The 22,597-nt window shown below is 40.1% G+C and overlaps 1 protein-coding gene across 5 annotated transcripts in view; it reads left to right on the plus strand.

The window, feature by feature from the left end:
- The window catches only part of LOC149127400 (uncharacterized), a 36,011-nt gene that overhangs the window by 7,890 nt on the left and 5,524 nt on the right, over positions 1-22,597 (plus strand). Inside the window, exon 3 of one of the 5 annotated variants that reach the window (XR_016231536.1) lies at positions 20,511-20,592. The exons of 2 other annotated variants lie outside the window; for them this stretch is intronic. The gene's annotated coding sequence lies outside the window, so the exon portion shown is untranslated. Of the gene's footprint in view, positions 1-5,307; positions 9,202-17,705; positions 18,086-20,510; positions 20,593-22,597 lie in introns of those variants that run through there. 2 more of the 5 variants (XM_089329119.1, XM_089329123.1) reach the window with 2 other exon arrangements.

Here is a 22,597-nt window from a genome sequence, read left to right on the forward strand (position 1 = left end):
CCTCCCTTGCCTTCCCATCTCCTCCCTTCCTCTTCACTCCTCTCCTCTTCTCCTCTCTCTCTTCTCTCTGTCACTTGGCCTTTGAAATAAATATTAAAAATTGTAGGCCCGAGATTAGATTATGATGGTAGAGTAGGGAAGGAACTTACTGTTATAGTCTAGGAGAAAATAGTTTTTAAAAAGTGAAGAGAGTGCAGTCTCAGGGAACAGTAAGGAAGAAAACAGCAGAGGAGATTCTGCGCAAATTAGAGGGATACTGTGGACCTGTGTAGAGAGTGTGAACACACACAACTCAGGACTCCAGCAACCAAGAGCCTATGCACCAGCTTTGGAGACTGAGGTGAGACCAGTCTGCAGCAGCCAAAGCCACTGGTGATAAAGCTGCAGGGAGAGCCTGGAGGGAATCTGGCTTAAGGCCCTGTGGAGGATCGTGTACCTGCCAAACTAGAGGGGAAAAGGGAGGGCACATTTCTCTCTCCCCATCACCCTGCAGTGGTGTCCTGAAACAAGCCAATAGAGAACTTGCGCCATTTTGGACATACTTAACAGCTTGTGTCTGCTCCCAGCAACCAGCAGAATGGAGGCACCTGAATATGGTGCAAAGAACTGACAGGTTTGGGTGCTCATGACTGTGGGAGGCTTGTGTGCCGGGACTGTGAAAACACTGAGGCTGTGTGGGAGGGCTCACTCACTAGGGGGACAGGAGGGGAAGGAGGTGAGGGGAGAGGGGAGGGGAGAGGGGAGGGGAGAGGGGAAGGGAGAGGAGAGGAGAGGAGAGGAGAGGAGAGGAGAGGAGAGGAGAGGAGAGGAGAGGAGAGGAGAGGAAGAAATCCAGTCATTTGCAACAAAATTGATGAATCTGGAAAGCATCATACTTAGTGAAATAATGCAGTCAGTCCCAAAGGGACAAATACCATATGTTCTCCCTGACCTGTGATAACTAAAAGAGCACCTAAAAGGAAACCTGTAGAAGTAAAATTGACACTTTGAGAAACAATGACATGTCTTGACTCTTTAGGAACAGTTTGGTTTCTTTTTTTTAATTTTCATTTTATTTTTTTTTTATTTTTATTTCATTTTATTTGTTGAATTCTTTACTTAACATAGAGCTAATCATATATGTAAAAAGTTAATTGAAAATAGATCTTGGGCCCTCCCTCCCTCCTTCCCCATCAACTCCACATCCACAGAGACCTGTCCAAAGAGAGTCCAGGTAGGGCTATTGACAGTATCCACTTTATTCCCAGAAACCTCCTGCTTAAAAATAACCGGTAGTCTCTAAGATGTCTGTCACCAACCAGGTTCTCCTGTATCGATTTACTCAAAAGGCAGTTACAGAGACAGTCGGTTCGCTCCCACAAATGGAACTACAACAGCCTGGGCTGGGCCAGGCCAAACCCAGGAGCTTGGAACTTCATCAAGGTCTCCCATATAGGTGCAGGGGCCCAAGCACTCAGGCCATCTTTAGCTATCTTCCCAAACACATTAGCAGGGAGTTGGACTCTGGCATCGCAGGCAGTGGCAACCTCAGGGGCCTAGGAAGCGGTTCCTTGGTCTCAAGTCTCTGCCTGCAACGCTGGCATCCCACAGCAGCATGGGTTTGAGTGCCTGCCACCTGGTCCAGGACTGATCCAGCTTAACCAGATGCCCCACAATGCTTGCATCTCTCTCTCTCTCTCTCTCTCATTCTCTTCCTCCTTCTCTCCTTCCCTGTCTCTGTAATGCTGCCTCTCCAATAAATATGTAATCCATTAAAAAGTGAAAAAAAAAAAAAAGAAAATAGATCTTGGTAAAAAATAAGAGTGTGAATAACAGAGGGAGGTGGAAGAGGGGTGGAAATGTGGGTGGAGGGTGGGCACAGTGGGAAGAATCACCATGTTCTTAAAGTTGTTATTATGAAGTGTATGGAGTTTGTAACTATAAAGCTGTATAGTTCTGCATACATTCCTACAAACTACTTCTAAGGGTACAGTTTAAAAACTTGCCATAGGACCCCAAATCGCCTTAAGCTGGGTGGTAAAAATAGCATTTTAAGTATTAAAGTAATTATGTGGAGAGGATTGTGTATTAAAGTGATCATATAGATAGAATTAAGTGTTTGATAATAATAGTAGAATTGAGGGGGGTGAATGCACCAACATGGAAGGAGTCCATATAGCAGACGCATAGAATAACAATCATTTTAAGTAGCACTCTGATCTCAGAATCAACCCTTAAGGCATTCTGGTCTGGCTGAAAAGCCCACAAGAGCTTTTCTGGACTGGAAAGCCAAGACACTGTGGCAAAAAATGTCCTACATGAAGGACCTCTTGAGTGAGACCCCAGCGGAAAGAAGTGGTCATCAGGGAAGGGTGTATTTTTCCCTGAAGAGAGGAGAGAACTTCCATTTTACTTATGGCCTTGCCTAAATACTGATGGAGTTTGTGGATTCAAAAGGCTTCCATAGCCTAGGAAGCTCATGTCAAGTGTGTTGGGTGATCACTTACATCACACATAAGAGTGTTAATTGTTAAATTATCAACAGGAATAACTGTGCAGTAACTTCCCATGCAGGATCTTTACCCTCAACGATTTTTTATGAGAGTTAACAGTAAAACTTGTTCTCAAAGATTTATTTCATTTTAGTGTATTAAGTGGAGGATATTATGTCTCAGTTTTAGTTATGACTTTCATATAAATAAATCTTTCAAAATATTTTTATTTAAAAGGCATAGAGCCAGACAAAATAAATCCTTCCTCCTTTCTCCAGTCCCCAGACTCCACCCCACATTTTGGGGTGGGGAGTGGTAAACAGTTAAAACCACTCACATAATCCTACCCTACAGTCCTGCTCTGTGACTCTTGATTTACTTGCCTGCCTACCCATGTAAACTTTATTTTTTTTTTAAATATTTATTTTTGGCCGGTGCCACAGCTCAAAAGGCTAATCCTCCGCCTGTGGCGCCGGCACACCAGGTTCTAGTCCCAGTCAGGGCGCCGGATTCTGTCCCAGTTGCTCCCCTTCCAGTCCAGCTCTCTGCTGTGGCCCAGGAGTGCAGTGGAGGATGGCCCAAGTGCTTGGGCGCTGCACCCACATGGGAGACCAGGAGAAGCACCTGGCTCCTGGCTTCGGATCAGCTGCTGGCCGCAGTGCACCGGCCGCAGCGGCCATTGGAGGGTGAACCAATAGCAAAGGAAGACCTTTCTCACTCTGTCTCTCTCACTGTCCACTCTGTCTGTCAAAAAAAAAAAAAAAAGATTTATTTTTGTTTATTGAAAGGCAGAGTTACAGAGAAAGGGAGAGACAGAGAGAGGTCTTCCATTCACTGGTTCACGCCCCAGGTGGCTGCAATGGCTGGGGCTGTGACAGGCCAAAGCCAGGAGCCTGGAGCTTCTTCCAGGTCTCCCACATGGGTGCAGGGGTCCAAGCACTTGGGCCATCCTCACTGCACTCCCAGGCCACAGCAGAGAGCTGGACTAGAAGAGGAGCAACCAGGACAGAATCTGGCACCCCGACCGGGACTAGAACCTGGTGTGCCAGCGCCGCAAGCGGAGGATTAGCCTAGTGTGTTTGCTCAGAATATTTAAAAAGAGTAGGACATTTTAATTCCAGATATAGTTCTTCTTGAACTAATCCCTTAAAACCAACCAGACAACCTAATTGATAAGGCTACATGTCTGATATGAATAATACACGCTAGTGCTTAAAGAGTTCATTGTTTGGTTTAGTCCCTAACTGGCTTTGGAGTGCACTATAGTGCACAGAATTGTGAAATGTTTAACATGTTTCCTAAACATAAGTTGCCCAGAGTTCATACTGTTCAATGTTCAGTGTATATTGTGTCAGAGAGAAACTTTTGTATTCATTTGATATCTTCTGAATCTGGCAGGTTTATTAAATGAATGGCGCTGGCTAGTAGGATTACTACATGCATGTTCATAGCCTCAAATTCATTAACCTTATAAAAATTCCTATTTTTTGGAGCTCTAAGGACAAATCCTTTCAAATACAAAATCTTCCTGTATGCCTAATAAGAAATTATAACAGTAAATCTTAGATAATTCAGCTTTACAATTATGAATATCAAAAAAGGACTGTTGCCATTTGAATTTTTAATAAATGTTTAGAAAGAACTTAAGAATCACATTGTTAAAAATTCAAAATCATTTTTAATTGTCATACCTAATTATAGTTTTTGAGTTATGGATTTTTGAGTATTATAAATAAATATAGATCCAACACAAGAAAAAGAAAAAAATAGGAAAATATTTACATTTTAGGATACAGTGAATTAATTTAATGTACAAGGCCAATAGAATAATTGTTACTTCTGCCAGATGGTATTTTACATTTTGATAAAAAGATATATTCTTAATCATATATGTCAAGGAAAAGCGACCATATGTTGTTAAACACTTCCAATTTGTCATTTAATTTAAAAAGCACTACAGATACTGCCATAAATTTTTTTTGATGATGTGGTCTAAGTATCCTTTTTGTCAGTAAAATTTAGTGTTCTCAAATAATTTCCTTAGTTCTTTTCAACTACTTGAACAAATAATTAAATGAGGTATTTGCGTCTACAAATGACTATAAAGAGGATAAATCAGAATTCAGAGTATGTATTCAAGTTACTACCAGGTGAGAAGTATAGCCTCTGTTTTCATGAAGACTCTTGAGTTTAATTTATTGTATTTTAATTAAGTAAGCAAAATATTAAGAGCAACACAAATGACTCAAATTGATTTGCCTTAAGTTTATAAATACTCTATATTATTAAAATTAAGAAAGAGTGGCTTTTCTATGCTATGCAGCAAGGGGTTCATGCAGCATTGTTCTTGACTCCTGGTGTAAATTAAAGAGAAACTGTCACATAGTCCAGAGCCTTTGATGTCCTGCAAATGATGGAGAAGGATGTCCTCAAGTGCAACTGGAAGCCCCTATGATGTCACCAACCTTGAATTCCAATTGGAAGAGTACATATACCAAAGGAAAAGCGATGGCATCTACATGATCAATCTGAGAAGACCTGGGAGAAGTTTCTGCTAGCAGCTCTTTCCTGTCATAGTTGCTGTTGAAAACCTTGCTGACATCATTATCGGATCCTCCAGAAACACCAGAAAGAAAGCTGTGCTGACACTTGCTGCTGCCAAAGAAATAACTCCCCATGTTGGCCTCATCATGCACAGAACCCTCACTAACCAGGATTCAAGCAGCCCTCTAGCTGCCACATCTTCTGATGGGTGCTAATCTCAACACTCACAGAAGTTTCTTTCGTTGACTTGCCTACAGTTTCTCTGTGTAATACAAGTACTCCTCTGTGCCAGGTGGACACTGCCATGCAACAACAAAGGAACATATGCAATGGCTCTGATATAGCAGATGCTGGCCCAAGAAGTTCTGCTCATGTGTGACACCATCTCCTGTGGACACCCATGGAAGTTCATGCCTTATCTCTACTTCTGCAGAGATCCTGAAGAGATGGAAAAGCAAGAGTAGGCTGCTGCTGAAAAAGCTGTGACCAAGGAGGAATTTCAGGGTATATGGACTGCCCCTGCTCCTGAGTTTACTGCTTCTTAACTTGAGGTTGCAGACTATTCTAAAGGCTCCTATTCAGCAGTTACCTACTGAAAACTGGGCTTCAACTTCCACTGCATGGTAGGAACAACCACCAAGTAGTCTTTAAGCAAAGTGGAAATAAGGTTAACAGAAAATTAGCACCAGTTTCTAAAAAAGAATTATTATTTATATTGCATATTATACATATATATTATTTATAGTACACATTTCCCCTTTACAAAAACATTTTAATGAAAAAAACTTAAGGAAGATTAGAAAATAGCATTCACTTTATAATGGGAAAAAGGAAATCGATATTATATGATTATTAAAAACAAAGATTTTATAAGCCTCATTTCTTATGCATTTTATTTTTTAAATTTTTTATCTTTTTTTCATAGAAACCTTTCATTTAAGGAATATAAACTTCATATATTTCATAAATACAACTTTAGGAATGAATATAGTGATTCTTCCCACTGTACCTGCCCTCCAACCCTGACTCCCATCCTTCTTCCTGTCCTCCTATTCTCATTCTTGTTTTATCACTAAAATCTATTTTCAATTCACTTTAACACATACAATTAACTCAATACTAGGTAAAGAGTTCAACAAATAGTATGAAAAAATACTATTCCTCAACAATTGAGTCAAGGGCTGTTCAAAGTCATTGTATCTCGAAGTGTCAATTTCACTTTATAGAATACCATTTGAGTACTCTATTAGTTATCATAGATCAGGGAGAACATATGAGATGGGTCCTTTGGGGACTGGTTTATTTCACTAAGTATGATGTTTTCCAGTTTCATCCATCTTGCAAATGACAGAATTTAATTTTTTACCACTGTATAATATTCCATGGTGTACATATCCCATAATTTCTTTACCCAGTCTTCTGTTGATGGGCATTTGGTTTGATTCCATATCTTAGCTATTGTGAATTGAGCTGCAATAAACGTAGGGATACAGATTGTCTTCATGTGTTTCCAGAATTTTTTTATTTCTTCAATGACCCACTGTTCATTAGGAGCCTGTTCAGTCTCCACATGTTTTCATATGTTCTAGATATTCTTGAGTTGTTGATTTCCAGCGTCATTCCATTGTGATCAGAGATGATGCATGGTACGATTTCAATTTTTTTTTTTAATTTGCTGAGAATTGTTTTATGGCCTAGCAGGCAGTCTACCCTAGAGAAAGTTCCATGTAGTGGTGAGAAGAAGATATTCTGCAACTGTAGGATGAAAAGTTCCATAAATATCTGTTAGGTCCATTTGGTCTATAATGTTAACACTGTTGTTTCCTTTCTGATTTTCTGTCTGGTTGATCTGTCCATTGATGAAAATTGTGTATTGAAGTCCCCCATTACTATTTTATTGGAGTCCATATCTCAGTTTAGATCCATTAACATTTCTTTTAAATAGCCAGGTGCCCTGAAATTAGGTGCATATAGATTTATTGTAGTCACATCTTCCTGTTGAATTGATCCCTTAATCATTACATAGTGTCCTTCTTTGTCTCTTTTTAACAATTTTTGTGTAAAAGTCTATATTGTCTGATATTAGGATGGCTTCACCAGCTCTTTTTTGGTTTCTGTTAGCAAGGAATAGCTTTTTCCATCCTTTCACTTTCAGTCTACATATATCTTTGTGAGAGGTGTTTCTTGTAGGCAGCAAATAGATGGATGTTGTTTTTTAATCCATTCAGCCAATCTGTGTCTTTTAACTGAAGAGCTGAGGCCATTTGCATTCAAGGTGACTATTGATAAGTAACAACTTGGCCCTGCCATTTTTCCATAAATATTCCTATTGTTTACTTTGGATTTCCTTTGTACTTTACTGGGAGATTTTCTGCCTTCACCTTCTTTCGTAGTGATGACCATGTTTCTGTGTTTCTGTGTGCAGCACATCCTTAAGCATCTTTTGCAAGGCTGAATGGGTGGTGACAAATTCTTTCAATTTCTGTTTGTTATGGAAAGTCTATATTTCACCTTCATTCATAAATGAGAGCTTTTCAGGGTACAATATTCTGAGTTGACAGGTTTTTTCTCTTAAGACTTAGAATATATCTCATGATTCTCTCTTAGCCTGTAGGGTTTCTGATGAGAAGTCCACTGTGAGTCTAATTGGAGATCCACTGAAAGTTATCTGGTGTTTCTCTCGTGCACATTTTAGAATCTTTTCTTTATGTTTTACTGTGGTGAGTTTGACTACAATGTTTGTGGTGCAGATCTTCTCTAGTCATGTTTATTAGGAGTTCCATGTGATTCCTGTACTTGGACATCCCTTTTTTTCTCCAAATTAGGGAATTTTTCTGTAATTATTGCACTAAGAAGGCCTACTAATCCATTCTCTATTTCCATGCCTTCAAAAACTCCTAAAACCGATATATTGGGTCATTTGACAGTATCCCATAAATCTCCAACACTGTTTTTTAGTTTTCTAATTTCTTCCTCTTTTTTTTTTTAATATGACTGTAAAATTTCCAGAGATTTGTCTTCTAAGTTGGATATTCCTTCTTCTGTCTCACCGAGTCTGTTCTTAAGGCTTTCTACCATATTTTTTATTTGATCTATTGAATTCTTCATTTCCAACATTTCAATTTTTTAAAGATTTTTTTTTATTTGAGAGGTAGAGTTACAGACAGTGAGAGGGAGAGACAGACAGAAAGGTCTTCCTTCCATTGTTTCACTCCCCAAATGGCCGCAATGGCCAGAACTGCACTGATCCAAAGCCAGGAGCCAGGAGCTTCTTCTGGGTCTCCCACATGGGTGCAGGGGCCCAAGGACTTGGACCATCTTCTACTGCTTTCCCAGGCCACAGCAGAGAGCTGGATTGGAAGAGGAGCAACCAGGACTAGAACCAGAGCCCATATGGAATGCCGGCACCACAGGTGGAGAATTAACCTAACTGAGCCATGGCGCCAACCCCATCAATATTTCATTTTGATTTCTCTTTAAAATCTCAGTTTCATGGGAAAAATTTTCACTCACATCATGTATGGATTTCTTTAATTTGTGGACTTGCTACTGAATCCTATAATTTTTTAATTCCATTTCTGACATTTCTTCCATCTCTTTATCTTCATATTCTAGTATTGAAGTGTTGTTGTGTTCCTTAGTTGGCTTCCTTAGTCTTGATTCTTGAATTGCTGCGTCTATTTTTAAGCATTTGTGGAGATATTGTTTTTATTTTTTTCCCTGTATTGCCATTTATCTTTGGACTATACCTCTGGGGCTTAGTGGAGTGTCTGCTCTTACAGCGAATACCCAGAGGCATGTTCTGGGTGTAGTCAGGGAGCTCTATTCATACTCCAGGGTGAAGGGAATATCCAAGGTGACACCCAAGTGAGGTAGATCTCCTCTATTTTTTTTTTTTTTTAATCAGACGGGAGGTTTGATAAGCACTGTTCAACATAGTCTCACATTCACTTCCTCTCTTCTAAGGAGACCAATACCTGGGCACTAGCCCCAGTGGGAACAATATTCATCTGTGCTGCCCACAAGAACCTCAGAAAGGATCCATGTAGTTCTTGGTGTGAGCATAATAACCCTCAACAGGGAATCGGGGAGTCCCAAGCCCATGGAGCTCCCCACAGTACTGCCCAAAGACCCAGCCACACCCTACATCCTCCCACGCAGCCACAGTGATTTCATAGTCCCAGCACACAAGCCTCCCACAGTCATGAGCACCCATCCCCTGTTAATTCTTCCAGCCAGACTCAGGCTTCTCCTCTCAGGTGGTTGCTAGGGTGCAGATACAAGCAGGCACAGCTATTATATATGTCCAAAATGGCACCTATGCTCTCTTGGCTAATTATAGGATGCCAGTGCCAAGTGGTCAGGGAGAGAGGAATGTGCCCCCTTTTTTTCCTCTAGGTTGATGGATATACTGACCCCCAAAGGCTCCAAGCCAGACTCATGCCAGGCATTTCCCACAGCTTTATTGCCAGTGGCTTGGACTACTCCATTCTGGTCTCACCTTACTCTCCAAAGCTGGTGCTGAGGCTCTCAGCTCCTGGGGTCCTGAATTATCTGCATCCACACCCTCCACAAAGATCCACAGTGTCCCTCTAATTTGTGTGGAGTTTCCTCTACGGTTTTTCCCTAACTCTTACTTGAGATTGCTCTCGCTCCACTTATTTTTTTTTTAACTATCTTCCCCTAGGCTAGAGCAGTAAGTTGCCTCCCTATTCCGCCATCTTTTCTATGCTTTTCAAAAGAGGGAATCCATCAACCCTCTTCTGCCGTCTTCTACCCATTTCCCTTCTCATGCTATGTGGTTCCAAGGGTGATTTCTTTCAGACTTTTAAGTCTGAATTACCTTCTACATATTGAAGACTTGAAAATTCCTATTGTCTTTGCTGATCTCTTCTCATTGTGAAGGCCTTTCATTATTATATAGCTATGTCACTATTTATCCATTCTCTAGTTGACAATGCTGCTATGAATATGTTTGTCTCATGGTGTATCTGATCAAGAGATTCTCAAAGAGTATATATCTAGGATTTTAATGTATACATGTCAGTTTTATTAGATAGTGGTATGAAATTGTATTCCAGTGTGATGTTCAAAAGATCTCACTGTTCTTTATCATCACTAACACTTAACATTGTTAAGACTTGTTAATTTTTGCCAATCTAATAAGAATAAAACAAGATATATTATTTTACTTAATTTGCATGATCCTGATTACTAAAAAGATTGAATACTTTTCATATATACATTGGCCATACATTTTTTTCTGAAATGTCAATTTGTGACTTTGTTAGTTTTTTCTATGGAGTTTGTAATGGTTTGAGAAGGATTTGGTTCCTGAAACTCATGTAGTCGTTTAAATACCAAAGCCTTAAGTTAATGGTTCATGAGGTAATATTAATGATTGATAGATTAAGAGTGGAGTCTTATTTTGATTATGGTGATTGGGAGGTGAGCCTAGTAGAAGGTCCTTGGGTTGGGAGGCATGCTCTTAGAGATGTTTTTCACTAGAGGATTGGTTCATGAGCCAAGTTTGGCCTGGCTTTCTTCTCCCTGCTTCCTGGCTCTACAGGTGATTGTCCTTCCCTTCCTGCAGCCTCCGATTTTGGAAATGAATCTACAAAACTATGAGCTGCTTCTTTTTTTTTTTTTTTTTTTTTTTTTTTTTTTTTTTTGACAGGCAGAGTGGACAGTGAGAGAGAGAGAGACAGAGAGAAAGGTCTTCCTTTTGCCGTTGGTTCACCCTCCAATGGCCGCCGCGGCTGGCGTGCTGCAGCTGGTGCATCACGCTGATCCGAAGGCAGGAGCCAGGTGTTTCTCCTGGTCTCCCATGGGGTGCAGGGCCCAAGCACTTGGGCCATCCTCCACTGCACTCCCGGGCCACAGCAGAGAGCTGGCCTGGAAGAGGGGCAACCGGGACAGAATCTGGCACCCTGACCGGGACTAGAACCCAGTGTGCCGGCGCTGCAAGGTGGAGGATTAGCCTATTGAGCCACAGCGCCGGCCCAAGAATTTATTTCTTCTAAGGAAGCTCCTCACAGGTATTTTAGCTAAAGTAACTAAAATAATACAGTTATTTGTCCTTTTTTAAATACTTCTGAACTCTTCATTTTGTACATCAGTAAAATTAAAACCAAAGGTAAGGTATCTAGTTAGCGGCAAAGTCAAAATTCACAGTAACCAATGATTTTGTGTATACTTTTAAAAGCAATTTATGTACAACCAATGTCATTTCCTTCTGTTATAGCTTTATTTTTCTAAAGTGGAAAAAAATATTAAATTTCAGTGACATGGAAGGAGTAGTACCTGTACCCAACAGCCAGGCATGCAAGTGAACCTCCATTCTATTTTCTTTGTTTATTCCAAAAAGCCATTCCTTCCCATATAATGTTCTACTTCTGGCATTTTCATAGTCCTATCTAGTACTTAGAATACATTTTCCTCCCTTTACTTACCTCAGTTAAGCTCACCAAAATCTCACATCTTTTTAATTTTTGTACTTCCTCAACTTCCCATTCTTTTTCTAATAAGCATGTGCAAGGAAGCAGTCTCATCCTATTTTGGGCATTAAGTATGTTCTTTTTAGAATCCTATATCTAACTTTTATCATCACATTTTAAGGAAAGAAAAAGCAACAATAATAATTGTTTTAATAATAGAACACATGAATAAAGATGAGAATAATTTGAGTTTATTTAACCTAGAAAATAAAACTAAAGGATAAATTCAAGTGAATGCGAAGTTATTTCAAGAGAAATACTGAATATCCTCTATATACTGATGATAGAGAATGATTATTTCAAAGAGCTTTATTATAAATAAAGACTTTTTCAGCAATAAATGACAGTACAAAGTATTTCAGTTCTTAAGAGCTTTGAAATAAGATGAACAGAAAGAAGATGCTCAATTTTTGAGTGATAGTCTTCTATCTTCCTCTTATTAGTTGGGAGGTTGTAGATGTATGAAGCTGAAGTACTTCCCCTTAAATTGTTAGAGTACAGAACAGCCAAAGGAAAGTAGAACAAGGAAGTCCTATTTATTTGACAGATGGAGTTAGACAGTTAGACAGTGAGAGAGAGAGAGACAGAGAGAAAGGTCTTCCTTCCATTGGTTCACCCCCAAATGGCCGCTACGGCTGGAGCTATGCTGATCCGAAGCCAGGAGCCAGATACTTCCTCTTGGTCTCCCATGCGGGTGCAGGGCCCAAGCACTTGGACCATCCTTCACTGCCTTCCTGGGCCACAGCAGAGAGCTGGACTGGAAGAGGAGCAACTGGGACTAGAACCTGGCACCCATATGGGATGCCGACGCTGCAGGCAGAGGATTAACCAAGTGAGCCATGGCACCGGCCCCTGGACTGTGATTTTTTTTAAAACTAGCATAAGTCATCATTTGGAGACACTGTTTATGTGCATTCCTGCTTAGGGCAATTGGCTATATCGCATCTCTACTGAAGGACTCTTAAGGAATTGGCTTTTATTTCAGGACTCAAAGAAATATGGTATTGTCATTTGTTTTTTGTTTTAACATGTATTAATAGGATGTATTAACATCCTATTTGCATACAATTTTACTTCCTTCAGAATTGGAATAAAATTATTTTTCTTTATTTCATAAAATCCTTAAACTGACAGTTTCTATTTTAAGAGTAAAAAATATTAGTGACTCATTGCTTAGGACTTACATAAAGCTTCTAAACTTTTTATAAAATAAACTTCATCCATTTACAGGCACAAGGCTTAAATCAAAATGTGTTAAGTATCAGAAAATGTTGCTCCAGTTAAACTTCAAAAGCTTTCTTAGCCTCTAATGAGGTAGTTTAAACAAGATCATCTTTGTTGGATGATATTAATTGGGTCTATAAAGCATCCTATTATTAGAGTATAACTATTTTTATAATGAACTTATTTGATTTGTAGAATAGTTCACTAGCAACCTTTTTAAATCTTTATTTTTTTAGCAATTTTGTGATTTCTTTATGTAATTATTGTGAATAATAAATTAAACAATAATCTTAGCACTTTAAAATGTTAGTGCGATAGTTGAATTTCCTAACAATTTGGGTGAAAATGAGTCCATTCCTGTAGAGAATTTAATATTTGTTCACAAAATGACACGAGTTCATTATAGTTAAATAATTTTTAAAATAAATCTCAGCCATTGAATGAAGAAGTTCCAATGTGGTAATTCTGGGGCCGGCACTGTGGCATAGCGGGTAAAGCTGCTGCCTGCAGTGCAAGCATCCCATATAGGTGCCAGTTCAAGTCCCAGCTGCTCCACTTCCAATTCAGTTCTGCTATGGCCTGGGAAGACAGTAGATGGCGCAAGTCCTTGGGCCCCTACACCTGTGTGAGAGACTCAGAAGAAGCTCCTGGCTCCTGGCTCTGGATCGGCGCAGCTCTGACTATTGCGGCCATTTGGGGAGTGAATCAACAGATGGAAGATCTCTTTCTGTCTCTCTCTGTCTCTCTGTCTCTGTCTCTCTCTCTCTCTGCTGCTGTCTCTCTGTAATTCTGCCTTTCAAATAAATAAATAAATCTTTTAAAAAAATCCACAAAAGTGGTATTTCTGAGACTACAAATAACTTGATTAAGATTTAAATACAGGGCAGATTATCTTTCCTTAGACATAATTTTTTATTTTGTTTCAAATAATAATTAGGATATTAATACTTAACAAGAGCAATTAGGCTATTCATCATTCTAACAAAGAAATTTAAAAATAATATTAACATGCAACACAACATCAAATCTAACATTTTTATTTTTATTTTTTTAACAGGCAGAGTGGACAGTGAGAGAGAGAGAGAGAGAAAGGTCTTTCTTTGCCATTGGTTCACCCTCCAATGGCCACCGCGGCCAGCGCGCTGCGGCCGGCACACCGTGCTGATCCGAAGCCAGGAGCCAGGTACTTCTCCTGGTCTCCCAAGGACTTGGGCCATCCTCCACTGCACTCCCAGGCCACAGCAGAGAGCTGGCCTGGAAGAGGGGCAGCCGGGACAGAATCTGGCACCCCGACCGGGACTAGAACCCTGTGTGCCAGAGCCACAAGGTAGAGGATTAGCCTAGTGAGCCACAGTGCCGGCCATATCTAACATTTTTTTCATGAAATAACTTTATTAGACTAGAATTTAAAAAGTTTGTTGGAATTCTAACTACAATATCTGTGCTGTGGAATTGATTCAAAAGTGACATCTTATAACAAAATGCTTTAGAGGCCAGTGTTATATGTTGTAGCATAGCAGTTTAAGCTGCTGCCTGCGATGCCAGCATATCATATCAGAGCACACATTCAAGTCCCAGCTGCTGCATTTCCTATCCAGTTCCCTGCTAATTCTAAAACAGCAGGAACTCCAGTGTGAGTTCCAGACTCCTGGCTTCAGCCTGGCCCAGCCCTGGCCATTGTAGCCATCTGGGGATGGAAGCTCACTTTCTCTTTGTCTCTCCCTCTCTCTCTTCCATTCTGCTTTTCAAATAAATTTAAATCTAAAAAAAAAAAAAAGATTTACAAATTTGAATGGAGTCAGTGAATTATGACAAATTGCATTAGGCTATAAAATATCAATTTTGAATTGTTTGGATGAATTCAATATTTAAAATAGCTGAAAGAAGCAAACATAATATATATTCCTTTGAAACACCTATTCAGTTTTTTTTTTCTAGTCCATAGTTCTGTGGGTCTATAATTAGTAATTTAAAAATGGGACACATGCAAAAGATTTAAAACCAGTCAGAATCACTAAGAACTAAACAAACTGCACAACTCAATAAGCTATTTAATTTCTGCAAAAAAATTGATTTATTTCAATGGCTAGTCTTGTGTTCCATTTCATCTTAAGGAAGGAAGATTAAAAAAAAAAACGGCAAAAGTCTGGACCATCATATGCTACTTTCCTTGTGATTTTAAGTCATTTAACTGCTCAGTGTACAGAACTAGAAAGTGGTTTTTATTCCTTCCTCTTCTGCTTCCTCTTCCTTTCCTCCTGCCCACCCCCTCCCAATTCTACTGATGAAACATTTTGTTGAATCTTACAAAGGGCATCAGTTTATAAAATGGATAAATGCAGAACTGATCAGCTGAGGGGGTGGGTGGGAAAACCTGGAGCCCTCTACAGATTTGTTTATGCTATTTTTGCTGTGCAAAATTTCAAAAAAATATTTAATGGCTTTACTTTTGCTTTTGGGTTGTATGTATTCAGGAAATAATTTCAAAATGTAAAACTTTTAAAACATTTATAGCTTCTTTCTTCAAAGACTTTTACATTTAAATCTTTTATTTATATAGATTTTATTTTGATGTAAAGATGAAGTAAGGACTCCAAATTCACATTTATAAAGATTACTAGGCCAGCGCCGCGGCTCAATAGGCTAATCCTCCGCCTAGCAGTGCCGGCACCTCAGGTTCTAGTCCCGGTCACGGCGCCGGATTCTGTTCTGGTTACCCCTCTTCAGGCCAGCTCTCTGCTGTGGCCCGGGAGTGCAGTGGAGGATGGCCCAAGTCCTTGGGCCCTGCACCCCATGGGAGACCAGGATAAGTACCTGGCTCCTGGCTTTGGATCAGTGCGGTGCGCTGGCCTCAGCGCGGTGGCCATTGCAGGGTGAACCAACGGCAAAAGGAAGACCTTTCTCTCTGTCTCTCTCTCTCTCACTGTCCACTCTGCCTGTAAAAAAATAAATAAATAAATAAATAAAGATTACTACCTAGTTGTACCTCCATTTACTACATAATTTTTCTTTATCCTATTGACTTGAAATGTCAACTTAGGGGCTGGTTCTGTGGTATAGCCAGTAAAGCCCGTGCCTGCAGTGCCAGCATCCCATATGGCCCCACTGGTTTGAATCCTGGCTGCTCCACTTCTGATCCAGCTCTCTGCTATGGCCTGGAAAAGCAGTGGAAGATGGCCCAAGGATTGGGTCCCTGCATCCACATAGGAGACTCGGAAGAAGCTCCTGGCTTCTAGCCTTGGATCGGCACAGCTCTGGCCGTTGCAGCCAACTGAGGAGTGAACCAGTGGATGGAGGACCTCTCTCTCTCTCTCTCTGCCTGTCCTTCTCTCTCTGTGTAACTCTGTCTTTCAAATAAAATAAATAAATCTTTTTTTAAAAAAAAGTCACCTTAATCATGTGATAGATTCTCACATGTCATTGCATCTGTTCCTAGTTTCTGGTACTTGAGTTTTAAGGATGCATCTCTCTCTCCCCATTCTGCCATTTATCAATGGCTAAGAAAAAAAATTTTATATTATGCTCCTTTTTAGAATTGTGAAAATGTTCTGTTTATACACTAATTGTTAGTTTTTGTATAACTTTGCAGGCCACTATTTATTGCCAGCTGTGTATAAAATATTGTCATCGATTGCATTTACAATCAGATAAGACATATGCAAAAATAAGCTTTGTGGTTAGAAAGGTGTGTGAATTCTGGATCCAGAATGAGGACAATTATACTACTTCTTCAATAGGGTTGTTGTAAGGATGAAAGACTTATTATTTGTAAAGTACTTAGCAGTTTTTATTGTCATTTTATATAATATATAACAGCTTGTAAGATAGATTTTTCTTTTTTAGTTGCTGTCCTTAAATTTTTTTTAAAGATTTATTTATTTATTTGAAAGTCAGAGTTACATAGAGAGAGAAGTAGAAGCAGAGAGAGCGAGAGAGAGAGTCTTCCATCCACTAGTTCCTCCCCAATTGGCCTCAATGGCCGGAGCTGCGCCTATCTGAAGCCAGGAGCCAGGAGCTTCTTCTGGGTCTCTCACGTGTGTGCAGGGGCCCAAGGACTTGGGCCATCTTCTATTGCCTTCCCAGGCCATAGCAGAGAGCTGAATTGGAAGTGGAGCAGTCAGGACTCAAACCGGCACCCATATGCGATTCCAGCACTGCAGGCAGCAGCTTTACCCACTATGCCACAGCACCGACCCCCTTTCCTTAAATTTTTAACAAGCATATTTAGCTTATCAAGGTTTAAATTTAGCCAACATCTTTCTTTTCTTAAGATGCTTTTCGTAAGCATCTTTTCGTAAGATGCTTCAACTCCATTAAAATCTTTTTCTCTTTTCCATATTATTATTGTCCATTCCTATCTTGGTCTCAAAGACACATGATTAATCATATTTTTACACAGTCAATGTTAGCTTATGCACTGATTTCTCTGTTCAACATGGATTCTTGCACATATGTTTTATTACCTTTTCACTGAAATACTCATAATTTAATGTATTTTGTCTTTTTATTTTTTTAATATTTATTTATTTGAAAGGCAGAATGACAGAGAGAGTACTTCTATCCTCTTGTTCACTTCCCAAATAGCTGCATCAGCCAGACTTGAACCAGGCTGAAGCTAGGAGCCAGGAACTCTATCCTGGTCTCCCACATGGGTAGCAGGAACCCAAATATGTAGGCCATCTTCTGCTGCCTTCCCTGGCACATTAGCAGGACACTGGTTCAGTAGCAGGGTATCCAAGACCCAAACTGGCACAAGTGGCTGCTTAACCCACTACACTGGCCCCTTCTCTCACTCTTGAATGATTATTTAGTTATTATGCTCTAGTTGTTGCACTTTAGGTTATTTTCTTCCACAATATAAAATATATGAGTCTATTGTCCTTAATCATGTATTTTGCTGTGTTTTGTGTGTATTTTTTTGGTTGTTTTCTGGGAATAATTTCATTTTGTATTTGTTTTTACTCTTAAGATTCCTTCCTTGATGGTCAGCGCCATGGCTCACTTGGCTAATCCTCCGCCTGCAGTGCCGGCACCTTGGGTTCTAGTCCCAGTTGGGGCACCGGGTACTAGTCCCGGCTGCCCCTCTTCCAGTCCAGCTCTCTGCTGTGGCCCAGGAGGGCATTGGAGGATGGCCCAAGTGCTTGGGTCCCTGCACCCGCATGGGAGACTGGGAGGAAGCACCTGGTTCCTAGCTTCAGATTGATGCAGCACCCGCTGTGGCAGCCATTAGGGTAGTGAACCATCGGAAGGAAGACCTTTCTCTGTGTCTCTCTCTCACTGTCTATAACTCTCTCTCTGTCAAAAAATAAAAATAAATAAAAAATAAAATAAAAAGATTCCCTCCTTGAATTTAGTTTTTGGAGTTTCCTTTTGTGTATCTATCACTAAATCCATTTTTATTGAATTCTTCCAATTTCAATGCCCTTCTTCAATTTTTTTTTTGACAGGCAGAGTTAGTGAGAGAGAGAGAGAAAGGTCTTCCTTTTTCTGTTGGTTCAAATGTTTCATCAATTTCAATAAATTCTCAGCCATTCTTTGCTTTGTCTATCCTGACTTGTCTCCAGTCCTTTCCTCTGAGTGTGTTCTGTAGCTTCTCATTTATTCTCCCAGCCTCTTACTGTATTTTTTGTTGCTATAGCAAAAATAACTCAGGCCAGGTAATTTATACATTATAATATGCATAGGCCGGCGCCGCGGCTCAATAGGCTAATCCTCTGCCTAGCGGCGCTGGCACACTGGGTTCTAGTCCCGGTCAGGGTGCCGGATTCTGTCCCGGTTGCCCCTCTTCCAGGCCAGCTCTCTGCTGTGGCCCGGGAGTGCAGTGGAGGATGGCCCAGGTGCTTGGGCCCTGCACCCCATGGGAGACCAGGAGAAGTACCTGGCTCCTGGCTTCGGATCAGTGCGGGGTGCAGGCCGTAGCGCGCCGGCCGCGGCAGCCATTGGAGGGTGAACCAACGGCAAAAGGAAGACCTTTCTCTCTGTCTCTCTCTCTCACTGTCCACTCTGCCTGTAAAAAAAAAAAAATATATATATATATATATATATGCATTATAACATTGATAGAATGCATCACATGATGAGACAAAGCAAGTTCCAGAGAGGGCTCACTTTTACAGTAAAGCTAATCTACAGTAATTTATTAATCCATTAATCCATGAATGAGTTGATCCATTCATGAGAACAGTATACTCATTACCCATTCACCTCCCAATGATGCCCCATCTCCACATTGCTGCCATTAGGGAACAATTTAACATATGAAATCTGAGAGATATACTCAAATTATAGTGTCATCTTCTTTTTTATAGTTGCCATGATTTTTTAAAAAAATTTTTTATTTATTTGAAAGACAGAGTTACAGAGAAAGAGAAAGAGGGAAAAGCAGAGAAGAAAGATATCTTCCATCTGCTGGTTCACTCCCCAGATGGCCACAATGGGCCAGGGCTGAGCCAGGCTCCAGTTCCAGGAGCCAGGAACATCATCAACGTCTTCCACATGGGTGGCAGGGGCCCAAGCACTTCGGCAATCTTCCACTGCTTTTCCCAGGCCATTAGCAAGGAGCTGGATCAAAAGTAGAGTAGCTGGAACATGAACCATTTGCCCATGGGGGATGCCGGCATTGCAGGTAACAGATTTACCTGCTATGCTTCAGTGCCAGCCTCCAGTTACCATGATTTTATCCCTCTATTCTATGTTCCAGCTATTTTCTCATAGCTATCTTTCAGTTAATCTTTCATATCGGTTTTCTTTCTATATAGTATCTGGCTGTGTAACTTCAAACTTTATAACCATCCATGATTCAGGAGGAGCAGCAATTCAGATTCCCTACTTTAAGTCATGGTTTCAGTTCTTAACCTTTTTTTTAAAGGGACTCAAGACCTAGACTATTCTATTTTCAGAGTTACAGCTCTATTTCCTATCTTATTTGGTCCATATTCATGTCTGATAACCTATGTGGTTGCCTTGCCATCTTTTTCCTATTGCTGCATGTATTAGTTAGCCTTTCATTACTATAATGAAATATCTTAAATAGGCTAACTTTTTCTTTTGATATTTATTTATTTATTTATTTGAGAAGTAGGGTTATAGACAGAGAGAGGGAGAGACAGAGAAGTCTTCCATCCGCTGGTTTACTCCCCAAATGGCCACAACAGCTGGAGCTGAGCCGATCTGAAGCCAGGAGCCAGGAGCTTCTTCCGGGTCTCCCATGTGGATGCAGGCCATTTTCCCTGACTTCCACTACTTTCCCAGGCTAGCAGCAGAGAGTAGGATCAGAAGAGGAGCAGCTGGGACTCAAACTGGTAACCACTGCCCATTGCAGACAGAGGCTTATCTCACTAAGCCACAGCACCAATCCCACAGGCTAACTTTAGAAAGAAAAGTTTATTTTGGCTTTTGGTTCTGGAGATGCAAAGCCTAGGGGTCTCTGGCGGCCTCGTTACTGGCAGAGTCCTGAAACAGCATGATGCAACACATAGCAAGATACAGGGGGAGAGTGCATGTCTGACTTTGGGTGGCCTCTCCTTGAAAACTTGTTAGGATCCAAGCAGAGAGACCCCACCCAAGGGATCTAATCCAATCTAATCACTTCCCAAGGCCCCACCACTACATACCATGATTGAATCAAGTTTGTGCACTCTAAGGACCATTAACACAAAACTTTGGGCACTAAACTCCTGTATGAGTTTGGGAACCAAATCATATTCAAACCATATCATTAGTATAACAAATTACAAATTAGTCATTTAAAACTACATGCATTTTTCTCTTAAAGTTCTGAAGTTCAGAAGTTCAAAATTAGTTTCACAGGCCAAAACCAAGGTGTTAGCAGAACTGATTTCTTCTGTATGCTCCAGGTAAGAGTCTGTTCCTTGTCTTCTCTGGCTTCTAGAGGTGGCTGTTGTTCATGGGTGGTGGGTATATCACTCCTGTCTGCTTTTCTGTCATATCACCTTCTCCTCTGATAACTTCTCATTAGAACCTTGGTTAATTACATTAGGCCACCTAGATAACCCAAGATAATCTCTTTATCTCAAGAAATTGAACTTAATCTATCTGCAAAATCTCTTTTGCCACAAAAAGGAAACAGTCAGATTCTGGGGATTTGGACATGACCATCTTTAACCTACAATGGCATGTTCCGCCAGTCTTCCCTGTTTATTTCTAGTGCCTCTGGGTTTTCCCTTTTTTTTTTTTTTCCCCTTGAAAAGCACTATTATATTCAAGAAACATTTCTCTTATATTTAATTAGGAATTTCTATAGATTTACATATTAGGTGGTAGACATGGGGAGGGGTGAGAGAAGGAAATTTGTTAATTAGAATACCATATTGTCAAACATGTACATTTAACTAAACATTTTCAAGTACTTCAAAAAATTTATGGAGTATAATAAAAAAAAACTATGCATGGATTTCAATGTTTTTTTGCACCAAAATAAACTTATATTTTAATTTCATTTTCCAGGAACTTTTTGAAGTACTCTCATGTAGGCTTTTAAATATCAGAATAGTCTGTTTCCTAAAGCTGGAGAAGCCTTAATACTTACTTACCAGTGATTGTCTTTTACCTGCCTTTTGATGGTATTGCTGCTTGATTACTGGTGGCAAAGTCATGTGACTTTAGTTCAGTGATATCCAATTTTACATAGCTATGACTCTTTCTAGTTCTTTGAGATTACTCACCTCACTTCCAAACACTGTAAAAAGTATTTTCAGGGGTCTTTGACCTTTGATACGTTCATCTGCAGTTATCTTATTGAAAAGAAAGGAGCTTAAAAAGAAAGTGGATTTAGAAGTAGTGCCACATCATCTGCTCTTGACAGGGTAAGAAACATTGGGAGGGACATGAGATTTCCTGTGACTCTTAATAGTGAAGTTTCACCAATCTCATTAGCCAGAGTAAACAGTTCTTTTTGGTTCTAAAGTTCTTTCCTTGATACCAAGTATGTGTGTGATTTCCAACACCAATTCTTCAGTTCTGATCATCTGATACTAAGTGTGTTGCAATCCAATCTAACCCAGAAATAGTATCTAACTCCACACAGTGAAGTGCTCAGTCCCAAAAGACTCATCCTAAACCCAAGAACTGGGTTCTCAGGTTTCTCAAACTTGTACTGATTTGTACAAAAATGTGAAGGTTTCCATACATCCCTACATTCTGTAATTTTCAAGAGCGACTCAAAGATCTCAAAAAAAATTACTATACTTGCCATTATACTTTATTATAAATTATATAAAATGAACAGCCCAATGTTAAATGCTGCTATGATTTGGATGTGTCCCCCAAATTTCATATGTTGCAAGCTTAATTCCCAAACTCATATGTTAATGGTGAGATCTTTGAGTCATGGATTAATTGATCAGTATATTAATAAATGTTAATAGGAATAGCTTTGGGGCCAGCACTGTGGCATAGTAGGTTAAGCCTCTGCCTGCAACATTGGCATCTCATATGGGTGTTGGTTTGAGTCCCAGCTGCTCTTCTTCCCATTCAGCATCCCTGCTGATGGCCTGAGAAAGCAGTGGAAGATGCTCCAGATATTTGGACCCCTGTACCCGCATGTGAGACTCAGATAAAGCTCCTGGCTCCTAGCTACTCACTCCAGATCAGCCCAGCTCTGGCTTTTGCAGCCATTGGGGAGTAAACCAGCAGATGGAAGACCTCTCTCTCTGTGTCTCTTCCTCTCTCTGTCTACAACTCTGCCTTTCAAATAAAATAAATAAATCTTTATAAAAATAGGAATAGTTTTTTTTTATTAAATCATGCTGTCTCTGGTTAGTTTGCTCTGTCTCATGATATGATGCCCTCCACCATGTTATAATGCAGAATGAAGGCCCTCATCAGATGCCAGTGACTTCC

This window comes from Oryctolagus cuniculus, chromosome 3, assembly GCF_051225735.1.
Source record: "Oryctolagus cuniculus isolate XC-2025 breed Fujian yellow rabbit chromosome 3, ASM5122573v1, whole genome shotgun sequence".
In the NCBI taxonomy this organism is placed as follows: Eukaryota; Metazoa; Chordata; class Mammalia; order Lagomorpha; family Leporidae; genus Oryctolagus; species Oryctolagus cuniculus.